The sequence below is a fragment of the Petaurus breviceps genome, unplaced genomic scaffold (assembly GCF_028583685.1).
Source record: "Petaurus breviceps papuanus isolate PSGF00001 unplaced genomic scaffold, PetGlider_PUasm1.0 90849, whole genome shotgun sequence".
Taxonomy (NCBI): domain Eukaryota; kingdom Metazoa; phylum Chordata; class Mammalia; order Diprotodontia; family Petauridae; genus Petaurus; species Petaurus breviceps.
Genome location: NW_027187361.1, coordinates 26,492,858 through 26,505,551, shown reverse-complemented (window position 1 = coordinate 26,505,551; position 12,694 = coordinate 26,492,858). Strand labels below are relative to the sequence as shown.

General features: G+C 39.0%; 1 protein-coding gene across 1 annotated transcript in view; it reads right to left on the bottom strand.

The window, feature by feature from the left end:
- The window catches only part of NPAS2 (neuronal PAS domain protein 2), a 247,683-nt gene extending 247,449 nt beyond the window's left edge, over positions 1-234 (bottom strand). Inside the window, exon 1 of the mRNA XM_069073028.1 lies at positions 133-234. The gene's annotated coding sequence lies outside the window, so the exon portion shown is untranslated. The remainder of the gene's footprint in view (positions 1-132) is intronic.
- Between the last annotated feature and the right edge of the window lie 12,460 nt (positions 235-12,694).

The following is a 12,694-nucleotide window of genomic DNA, read 5'->3' as shown; positions in this document are numbered from 1 at the left end:
AGCCAAGCCAAGCCCTTGAGCTTCTCAAGTGGACATAGGCAGTCCCAAATATCCTGGTTTCGTTCTGTTAAACCAGGGTGAAGCGGGAGGGAGAGATACAAAGGCTGTCTTGGAGAAAGAACGCGCCCCCACCTGTCCCTTTGTCAAACCCTTTCCTTGAGTTCGCAAGAGGGCTTCCCCTAGGTGTTCCACTAGCTTGGAGGGGCTTGGGGGCTGCCTGTTCTCTTCTCCAATCTCTTTTCTTCCTCTCCACCCACCCCCGCCCCCACCCCCACCCCAAGTTCAAGGCTGGAGTCTCAGCAGCCCCGACAGAACTAGCACCGCCTTATTTGGTCATGCAACTCCACACCGTCAATTAGATCAAAACGTTCACCGAGAGCTCTTCACACACCCCCCACCCCCCGTGTAAAGTAGGTCATTCTCTTTATTTCCCACTTGTATTATTTTTGTCTAATTCTTCTTCTGAAAAATAACCAGATGTAAGGAGGCTGGAGCATTGTAAGAGAGGCTGTTCTTCTCAGGATTGCTTCTAACTTGTAGGTGCTTTTCAAGGACAAGGATGAGGTTTAGGAAATGTGACTGTTTTGAAGTCTTTTCGATTCCAAAAAGAAGGCAGTTTCCCCCTCCTCCCCCTTCCCTTCCCTTCTTTAGGTAATTATATTTCACCCTGCCTTAAACTGCAGCCATGACTAATGTTCAAAGGATAAAGTTGTGTACTTTTAACCGGATTTAATCCAGAATTTTAAAAGCTCCTCCCTTCCTTTGGAATGGATCCCAAACCTCTTCTCCCCCATCCCCTCCCCCCCTTTGGAAATTGTTGTACAATACTTAAATGGTCCCTTGGAAAAATGAAACGACCTGAGGTAATAAAACGTCAGATACAGTAAGTAGTAAAGCAATGAGAAGCATATAATTTTTTTTCAATGTTTGTTGCCCAATATAAAGTGAAATGAAGTCTCACTTTTAATTTCTTCTTTTCAAGGCCACAAGAAATAATACTTTGTGATCATGGTGAAGACGTCTACATGTTTTGGGGGGATTTTTTTAGGGGTTTTTTTTGTACTTGTTTCTGAATCTATCAGATTTACCTCCTGTTTGCAGATTCCATAGGGCTGACACCTTATGGAATGCGGTTATAATAGTCTGAAGAATACGACCGGAGACTCATGCTAGATTGGGACATGACCCTTGCTGGAATATTTCCTCTCCATGAACAACTGAGGAAGGCAATATTTAAGATGATGATTTATCCCTATTCTAATGTAGACATGTAAAGAGTCAGTTTAATACAATATAAAAAAATGCATATAGCATATATAACATAGCAAAAGTAACCGTAATTACAGCAACTGTGTTCTTGTCAGTCTTCTAAACTTTATAAAACTCATAACTAGTGTGGGGGAGAAATCTTTTATGTAACCTAATGATTAATTATTTAAAATAGCTGTTTTCCTTTGGCTTTTCATCAATGAGAATTTTTCTCAGTCTCAGAGCTTTGTATTTGGGAGGGGTAGAGAAGAAACTAAAAATGTAGCCAACCATTTAAATTATTTTATAGATATTAGTGGGGGAATTTAAAGTTTTTGCAGACATCATTTGATATGTAGACTATACCCTGACCATTATTAAATATACTTTTTGAGGGCCTGTTGTGTATGTGGCAAAGAGGAAGTGTCAGGAACACAAGACTTGTATTCTAAAAAGCAGTTCTCTATTATAGGCAGTAATGATTTGAATGCAGGGGCTTCAGTGTCAGGACCACCTGTGTTCTGCTTCTGTCTCCAACACCTACTTGCAGAGAAACCCTGGGCATGTCATTTAACCTTTTAGTGCCTCCAGTCAACTATGTAAGACTGTAAATTACAGTTTAGATTTTGTTCTGCACAGGCAGAGGGAGTTTCTATACCAATAAAATCCCTGGACTGGCTTTAAAAAATATGTACGAGGTTTAGAATCTATATTAGAGAACTATATGAAATGAATGAGTATTTTATTAATGACAGAACCTATGTTCCTTGAAGGCAGGTATTGTTCTGCTTTTTGACTAATACAAAATTTCCTATGTCTAGCACAGTGTCTTACTTAATAATATTGCATACTTAATAAATGTTTGTTGAGTTGAATAAGAGGCCAAAGGTTAAGCACAAATAGTGGTGATGGTGAGGGAAGAGAGAATCCTGGGAGATTTATGTTTTATGGAAGTCTTGTCTGGTTTTCAAGTCTAACTGGCTTATTGGAAAAGGCTCTGGGCTGGGAGTCAGGAGACTTGAGTCCATTCCTAGTGTCAACACTATAAGTCGCTAGCTGGACAAGATAGTTGGGCACGCCTCTGGACCTCAGTTTTTTCATTTGTAAAATGGAGATGGGAGACTGGATAGATTTCAGGGGGTTTCATGATTGGATGGGAAAAGTTCCATCTATTTTTACTAACCTCTCATTTCCTTTAGTTATTGAAAAACATTATTCTGAGGAAAGGTTCATGTGCTTCAACAGGCTCGGGGGTCACAAAAAAGATTAAGAACCCCTGGACTAGGTTTTTTTTTCCTAGTTCAAAAATTCTATGATTCTATGGTGATTAGTTATATGATGAATGCTGATCCCTTTTTTCCATATTAACTTCCATTAGACTGCTTGTAGACTAAACTTCAGATTATATTAGGAAGTTTAAAGTGAGTGCATGTGCACACAGACACACACACACACACACACACACACCCCACCCTGTTATGCATTATTAAGTAGTGTAACATAATACAAGCACAGCAAAATGCCACAACTGAAGAGTGAAAGCCCAATTAATATGAGAGTAAAGCAGAGGTCTCAGGACCACGAAATAGAGGACTAAATGACTCATAAGCCAGAACTTCTGAGAACCTCTGAGAAAAAGATTTGAGAATTGAAAACTTGGCCCTGAAAGATCAAGGTGGGTAGAATTTTAAAATTTCCATATTGTGGAAACTTCCAACACATGAAAATAGGGTAAAATGATTCTCAAACGTCCTTGCCACAGTGAGGATACAATTGTGGTAAAGGCCTTTTGCAGCCTGCCTGGGAAAGTCAAGACATGATTTTTCCTTTGTGCAGAGTAGATCATGTGATTGGCAAGCAGAAGAATGAAGTCAGATTTCCTTATAAACCAAGTATGGATAACTAAGAGAGTGAAACCTGACCTGAAAGAAAGACTATGTTAAATTAGAGGTTATACCATAGAAGCTGATCTGTGACAAAACCTTAGCTGCTCTTGGATTTCTGATTTCAGTGTTTTACAAGGAAATCTCTGTCTCTCTGAGCGTCTGTCTCTCACACACATACTTCTCGGCAAATGAAATTGTAAGTCTTACTCGTCTCTCTTAAGACATTATTTTCTGTACATTCCATGTTTATTTACCTGGATATATATATATATATATATTGTTTTCCTCTAGTAGCATGTAAGTTCCTTGAGGAGACACATTGGATAGATAGAATGATGGACCTGGAATCAGAAAGACCCGAGTTCAAATCTAGCCTCAGACACTAATTTTGTGACCTTGGGCAAATCACCCTCTGTAGCCTCAGTTTCCTCATCTGATAGTAGCACCGACTTCCCAGAGTTGCTGTCAGGATCAGATGAGATAATATTTGGCAAGAGCTTGGCACGGCGCCTAGTACATTGTAGGTACTATGTAAATATGAGTAGTTTTGCTATATAAACCTCTCTGCATGGCTGCCATACTTCTGATATAAATACCACTCCTGTACTGGAGATACTGCTATATCTCTACAGCCTTACACAATGCCTGGTCGACAGTGAGAACTTAATAGTTACTTGTCTGATTGAATTCAAGGGGGAGAATATTTTAATATAATGCTAGTTAAATATGGGAGGCATCTGACCTTGTTTAGGCAGTTCCTACAGAATTTTTCTCATAATGATGAAATTTAATTTTTATGTGCTGATTCATTTCTCTTCTAAGAGCTTTATTGTTATTTTAAAAGTCTCGATTTAACAAATGTCTGGCTAACGTTATCCAGGCCAATGCACAGAATGTGATATCATAACGTGATTTTTTTTTCCTATGGGACCTTACTTTTTAACCAGCTAGTTAATGTCAGGATAAGTAGTAGTTGGTTAAATAACTGTCCATGTTCTTCCCCACACACCCCTCAAAGCATCAGGTACCAGGCTTTCCTTTATAGTAAGTTTTCAAGCGGAAGCTGGATGACCACTTGTCAGAAATTCTGTAGAGGGGATTCCTGGTTGGGTGGATTTGATAGTTCCTCCAATTTCAAGACTATACTTTCTTATTTGATTCGTGGATGATTGCTATTCAAATGTCTGAAAGCTACAATTCTAGAATGAGAGAATCATAGACTTACAAGGAGTAGTGGTGGCCATAGAAGTTTCTTAGAAGGAAATAAAGTTGGTAGTACAATAAATAGCTTGCTTTGGGGGGATTTTACCAAGGGATCTCTTTGGCGTATGTGTCATCCAGTATAGGAGTGTGTATTTATCAAAAAGTCTAATGTCACAAAGACTAGGGAAAGGATGAAGATCCTTCTTGCTAGTACAAGGAAGCTCAGGATACAGTTTCACTCATGACCCATGCCCTTAGAATCAGAGATTAAGAGCTGGAAGGGACCTTAGGAATTATCTAGTCCAACCTCCTCGTTTTACAATTGAAGAAACTGAGACTCAATGAGATGGTGACTTGTCCGACCTCGAATAGGTAGTATGTGACTGAGACAGGATTTAAACCCAATTCCTCAGATGTTGAATTTGTAACTCTTTCCTCAGTAACTCACTTTCTTTCCCAAGTGAGAAGAGCTATAGGCTACTTCCTTCCCAACAGGAAACATATTTGGTAAGTCCTAATGGAACATCCTTTATGATGTTCCAGTGCAATATTTATGTTTGGGGTGTGGAGAGTGTTAAAGGAAGCAGCAATACTCTTCCTATCCAGGAGAGTCAATGTGGAAAAATAGTCTGTTCAAAAGTATCCCAGGAAATGTTCAAACTCTCCTTGTATGGGAAGGCACCTTACCAGCCATCTAGTCCAATCTCTCCAAAGGATAAATCCTGTTTCATCCCAGCATCTACTTGAAGAAAGATCTTGTTGTGATGGGGAAATCATTATCTCCCTCCAGCCACCCCAGCCACCCCCCCCACCTCCCATCAGTTCATTCCTTAATAATGGCTCTTGTGAATAGACCTGCCTGGTTAATAAGAGCTATGTGTATATGGGAGTAGCAGAGAACCTCAGAATTGGTGAAAAATCCAAAGGAGAGAAAAGATCTCAAAAAGAAATCATTTGTTGGAGGTGGGGTGGGGAAAAGACAAGGCGAAATGAGAGAGTCTGAGGAATGTGGGTGAACTGTAAATGAGCCAAAGGGATAGAAGTTGTTCTCAAGCTGGTGCCATTAGCTTAGAGGATTTCAGAAGTAATTGCAGAGTTGAAGCTGAAAGCACATATTGTGGGAGATATCACTTCAACACTGTAATATATTGGCTCCTCAGCTGCATTTGTGGAGGGGCAGACAAGCTGTTTAGACACACACTTTTTCAACAAGTGGGGAGAGTACAGTTTAAGCAAAAGGGCAGAAAAACAGCTGTGCTCTGACACACTAATGTGTGTGATCTTTAGCAGCTCTCTGCCGAAGGGGAAAAAAGACGACTCTTCGTTTAACGCAATATTAATAAAAAAGAGGTCATTTAAGCACGTGCTTGAAGAGATGTTAGCTACTCAGTGTGCACTAATATTAATCTCTCAGAGCTATTTTCTATTTGTGTCTTTTTTGTCAATGTATAGATGTTAATGTGATCATGTTTTAAATAGTTACTATAGTAAAGTCTACATACTTTCGGAAAAATAACCTTCTCTGTACCATAAATATATAAAATACAGAGTAATGTGGAATTCGTGATAAATAGTTCACTTCAATAAAGCAAAAGGCCAATTATAGTAAAATCATTTTTTCCAAAGGAGCTACAATATTTAAGGCTCTGGGTAAGAAGTAGACAAAGTTGGCTCTTTGTAGGCAAGTAACATTTTATTAGTTGGCCATGTTATGAGGTTTTGATGCAAAATAAGGTTTTCTCAAAGGTCTGGGCCTTTGTAACTTGTATTGTAAACTAGTTTATGTGGTAACAAATTCAGCTAGAAATAATTTACTGCTATGGCATTATTATCCCATAATGTGCAACTTAGGAACCTAAAAGGTATTTTTATTGCTGTAAATGGGATATACTGTATTTTTGTATATTTCAGAAATTGATAATAAAGATAATCTTTCCCCATTTGTGGAATCTGCATGAATGTCAGATATTGCAAAAGATCTAAATAATTAATTGAGTACAAGGGGCTTTATTAAAAGCCTCTTTGCACTTTTAAATTGGATTTTGCTGTACGGTATAACACCAATTTAAGACAACAATAAGTGGTCAGTATACACCCCCTGTTTTGATCTCCAATGCTTTATGAGCTGGGGAGGGGATGGAGGCAGGACTAGAGAAGAGACCAGGCTATTCGACTCCCTTGGTGATATGGAGCCAGCAGAACAATAAGTAGTTTTATAAACCTTCCCTCCCTCCTTTTCCCAAATAGTTCCTTCTTGCTACCTTCCCTTTCTCTTTTCTTTCCCTTAATACCTCCTCTTTATTCTGTTCCCCCCCTCACCCTTTTCTGGCCTGTTCTCTCCCCCAGACCCTCCATTCCTGCATTCACTTGATGGTAATGAATTCTTTTTAAATGTTATTATCTTATCTTTTATCTCTTCTTCACTTAGATCTTTATAGGAGTACAATCCTACACAGGATTTAACAAATACCTATTGCATTTAGGCCATGTAGCTATCCAGTTAACCTGACTGGGCATTTTCTCTAGCTGTCCTCCATGCCAGGAACATGATTTCTTCTCTATTCAGAACACTCACCTCCCTGGGTTCTTTTAAGTCCCATCTAATGCCACTAGAAGTCTTCTCCAATCCCTCTTACTTCATTCGAGCACTTTCCCTTTGTTCATTATTCCCCATTTATTGTGTATAGAGCTTGCTTGGTATATATTTGTTTGCATATCGTCTACTCTATCAGGTTCATAAGATCCTTGAGAGCAGGGACTGTTTTGTCTCCTTTTGCATCCCCAGGACTTAGCACAGTGCCTGGTACACAGTAAGTGATTAATACATATTTATTGATAGATGATTGATCAGAGAAGATCAGAAAGCAAAAATAGCCAGGAGGGAAGATAAGGGACATATTAGCCAGACATGTTATTAGACCCAGGATGCTATGCTGGGCCTTGTAAACCATATTCTCTTGGCCATTGTCCATATTGTTTAGGGACTTACAGTCTAAAAATCATTGGCTTTGATTTAGATGAATACTTATAGGGGTGGCTATGCTAGGTGGCTCAGTGAATAGAGCATGGGCCCTGGAGTCAGGAGGACCTGAGTTCAAATCTGACCTCAGACACTTAACACAAAATCTAGCCATGTGACCTTGGGCAAGTCACTTAATCCCAACTGCCCTCCAAAAAGCAAAAAAAAAAAATTTTTTTAAATACTTATAGGAAGTAACCCATTACATTTTTATTCTGTTTTTTTATTATTATAAATACAGGAAGTAGCAAATATCCATATTTCTGTATACATAGAAGAATGAAAAAAGAGAATTATATATAACACCATGAATCTCTATTGTATATAGCTTGAAGGTTTTTAAAAGCAAATACTAAATTTATCATAATGATTCCATCACTGTCCATTTTGTCTTTGTCCCCTTCAGAATTTCCCTCTATTTCTTTTGTAAATACACAGTGTGTACATACATAGTATTATATATGATGTATTATATTTAATATAATACAAATTTTACTTTTTAAAAATACCTCATTGATGTATTTTATAACACTTACTAATAAACTATTATATTTAGGGAAAAATGGAATAGAAGAAAGCAGCAGGGTGTAGTTAAAAAGGGACTGGACTAGGAGTCAGGAAATTTGGGTTCAAATCCCATTTCTACCACTTATTAATATGTGACCTTAGGTTTCAGTTTCCTCATATGTAAAATGAGGTTTGAGACTTTAAAGCTTCTAAATTTCTTTCCAAATCTCATACCTTATAATTTTAGGTAATAAGGTATTTATGAACTATGCATGTTTTCAATTACAAAACACTGGGGAATTGTTTCGGATTCTTTCTAGAAACTTCACCTTTAGCATCAATAATATTAGATAATCCTGGTTCTTCTGGGTCTCTTCAACTTTCCGATGACTCTTTTTCTGTCTACTTTGCTGGTCCCTCTTCTTCCACCCCCTAAATGTGAGTTCTTTCCAAGGTCTTGTCTTTGACAGTTTCTTTTTTGTTTGTACATCCGCCCCCCCCCCACCCCCTGCAGTGATCCTAGTCACTCCAGAAACTTTAACAATCACATTTATGCAAATGACTCCCAAATGTATAACTTCAGCCCTGAGTTCTTTCCTGTCCTACAGGTATGACTGCCTGTTGGATATTTCTATCGGAACATCCCACTGTTGGTTCAGATTTAGCATGTATAAAACTTAACATGTCATCAAGGATAAAATGTTTGTCCTGATATCTCTAGTTTTGTTAATGGTGCTAGTCTCTAAGGCATTTCCAATTCCTTCCTCTCCCCTATCCCACCAAGTCTTGATTGTTCTTTCTTTGTAGTATACCTGAAAACTGTCCCCCTTTTTTGTATTCCCAATTCCATTGTCTTAGTTTATGTTCCTATCAACTTTAGCCTTAATTTTTCCTCTGGTCTATTAATCAGTCTTTTATTATTTATTTGTTTGTTTATTATTAATCAGTCTCTGTCTTTACCCCTCAAACCTCCTCTTCTTCTGAACATCAATACATTGAGGGTACTACCAGACTTTCAGGCACCCAGACTTCCATCTCAAGGACCATCCTCAGATTCCCTCAATCTCTCTTCTATCCCATATCCAATTTTTTACCAAATCTCTGATTTTTCCTTTTTGACATTTCATGTCTATGCCCTCTTCTCTCCTTTGGCAGTGCTGCCACCTTGGTGCACGTTCTCATCACTTGGTGCCCAAGCTTTCTGACTGGTCTTCCTAACTCAAATATCCTCCATTCAACTGCCAAGTAATCTTCCTGAAGTGATCTCTGATCATGTCATCCCCCACTCAATCAACTCCAGTGACTCCCTGTTACCACCAAGATCAAACATATAAAATCCTCTATCTGTCACTCCAAGCTCTGCGTAGCCTGGCCCCCTCCTGCCAATCCGATCCCGCCTCCCTGCTCCTCCCATTTCCCCACCCTGGGAGTTTTCACTCACTGTCCCCCATGACTGGAATATTCTTCAGGTCCCACTGGAATTCCGCCTTTTGCTAGGAGCCTTTCCCAATTCTCCCTTAACACAAGTGCCCTCCTTCTGTTGGTCATCTCTGCTTTGTCCCATACGTATCTCCTCTGTACATGGTTGTTGGCAGGCTGCTGTCTTCTCCATTAGATTGTGAGTGTGTTCTACCTGAAAGCAGAGGTGACTTTGGGTCTTTCTTTGTATCCCCAACATTTTGCAGTGTCTGGCACACAGCAGGTACTTAATAAATGCTTATAGACTAACTGGTTATTCTGTTGCAAGCTGTTGAACATATGGTCAACCAGATTCATGTTGCAGAGGTATTGCTTCGATTTGTCACTTCTTCGCTGAAAAATCTTCATTTTCCAATTGTCTACTTGGGTAGACTTCCTGCCAGAGTATAAGGCGGGGGAGTGGCCATGGGGGTACCAAATGAGCTTGGGTTAGGGCAAGGATATGCTGGAGCTTGCTTTGACTGATAGGCAATTGTTATATTTTCAGTATGAGCATTTACACCTAGGAAATGGGCAGATGCTACAAATGAGGTCTTGACTTTCTGTTTTGTTGATGATCTAGATTTAAGAAATTGATGGAGAAAATTTTGATAATGCAGATTAAACTTAAAAGTGTATTATGTATACTTTTTTTTCCCTTGGAGAGCTTGTTGTAAAAAATTTATCAGTATGCCCTGGGTTAGGGATTAACCTTCTCTGTGGTTAGTTCATTGAATGGTTACTTCTTTGAGGCTCATGGTGTCCTAAATATAGAGACAACTGAAATTGCTTTATCTCTTTTACATAATTCTTATTTTGGAGAAGTTTGAGAGGTAGTGAGAGTTGGGGGAAATGTCTTGTCCTCCATCTTGCTGGTCACATGTCCCAGCCCCATTGCCTACTAAAACAAAGTTCAAACTTCCTGGACAGGCATTATAGCATCCATAGGGCTTCGCTTCATCCTACCCCCCCAGCCTTCTCTTTTCTTCCTTCTAAATGTGCATATCACGCTCCAGCCTGGAACACTTGCTATTGCTTTCCCTAACTCCTTCCCACATCCCAATCTCTGCCTAATGAAATTCTACCTGTCCTTCAAGACTAAACTAAGATGCTGCCTTTTCTATGGAGCCAGATTACTTCAACTCTAAATAATCTGTCCCTTTTCTTAATTCCCATAGCATTTATGGGTACTTCCCCTTTGATACTTATCACATACTAACCTTGCATATTTGTAGGCTGTCTAAAGATAGGGATCGTGTCTTATTCACTTTTTATTCCCAACCCACCCCTGTAGCTGCCAGTTAATCTAGCATGGAACAAAGAGATGTTTGTAACCTTTTAAATCAGGCATACTCAAAGCCTTTGAATGCCATACAGATGTAGTTCTAGAGTAAACACAGTAGTTTCCTTGCTTGAACCCCCCCCCCCAAATGTATAAGAAACATTAACTGAAGCTAGGTGTGTGCTAGGAGTTTCTTCTTTCAAAGTTATTCTGCATAAACCATTCTACCAAAAATCTTAGAAAAGTGAAAGGCCTACATTCTCCCCTTTCCATTCAAAGTAGACTGCTGTCTGATAATGAGCCATCCAAACCAAGAACAAATCATCAATTAGTAAGATGAAAATATTCATCAAACCAAAGAGCATGGTGGGCAGGATGGTGAGGCTTCATGATATTCAGCATAGCCAAGAACCAGGCCCATCTAAGGATGGACATCAAATGGGACAATGAGTAACAGTGCACTTACAATGAAGGCATTGCCCCAGCACCAATCAGAGGGCAGTAAGATAATTTGAAATGGGAGAAGAGATTAAAGCTGAAAGAGGTCAGACCTTGAGATCTAATTTCAGTATTCTGTTATAATCTTAAAGCTGTAAGGGATCTTAGAGGTCATAGAGTCCAACCCCTTCATTTTAAAGGTAAGGAAACTGAGGCCCAGCGAGGTGAGTCTTTTTGTTCAAGGTCACATAGCTAGTAAATTGCAGAGCCAGGACTCTCACTGGGTTCTATGGATTCCTCTTCCAGTCTTCTTGCAACTACAGCATGCTGTTCTCCCTGGATGTCTAAAACTTGGCTTCTAAAAGGCAACATGGGCCAGAGAAGTCTAGAGTTGAAAGGTATAATTGAAGAGAAGTTATGATAGGGAATTGGCTGTTACATTTCTTTTTATGGAAGTATTTTTAAAAATTCTCCTCTTGGGAATGTTGGTATATTTTCCAAATAGGAGTACTTTATATTATCAGAGAGGTAGAAGAGACTATCACTGAATCCAATGTCCTCATTTTATAGATGAGGAAACTTAGGCCCAGAGATAAGATATAACATGCCCATGATAGTAAATAACAGAGTCAACGTTTGAACTAGGTTTCCTGACTTCATATTTAGTGATATTTTCTACAATATCATACTGAAGGGATGTGAAGGGGAGGAGCTGTCCCTTATTAACTTCTAATATTTGAATTCACATTCACATGAAGTTCTTAAATATCTAATTCCCTGAATTTTGGCCTTTAAAACTATTTTGACATCATACTACTAAATTCATATATTAACTCAAAATTTTGAAAAAATTTGCAACTCAATATTTTTTTTAAATGTTGAAATTTGTCTTTACATGTAATTGGAAAAAATAAAATACTATTTAAAACATTTGAAGTGGAATGCTTTCTAACAACCAAATTCTCTACCACATGTTACATCAAAGGTTAAAGCCAACATATTTTAATTACTTAAAGGTTCAAAATGGCTAACCTTTATTATAACCTCTTACATGGGAAACATCCGGCCCTCTTAATTTGGTTTCCTATTGGTGAATCCATTGTCTGTGGTCCTTAAGAGTTAATAATCTCTTTAAATGCATTGCTCACAAGCCCCAATTTACTTTCATTCTCCCCTAACCAAGCCAAATTAAATGTTTGTGATGTTATGGTAAAAGAAAGGGCATTTCCTTAATGTTAAATGCAAGGTAGGTAACAAGGAGATAAATGAAGCAGCAAGTACTCTCAGTACCTATTTCCCATAGCCTCTCTCTCCAGACATGTTTCCCAGGGACTTTGCTCTTTGGCGTCTGGTTACCCAGTCTGGGGAGGGTTCCTCCACAACACAGCAGAAAGAGCAGTCATCAAATCACTCATAGCAAGGTATCAAGCTACTGTCCTAAGACATCATTGGGTCCACTAGGCTTGTCAGCACAAAGGCAAGCCAGCATCATTCATACAAAGGTGTTAAGCCCAGAGCCTGGGACCATTCTGGAGAACATTTCTGCTTTTAGGTATAGCAGCCAGGCAAACAGGATGTCAGGGTCATATCCTGGCTGCCATTTCTCCTTTGTATCTCCAACCTGCTTTTCTTGAGACAACCTACTGACCTCAT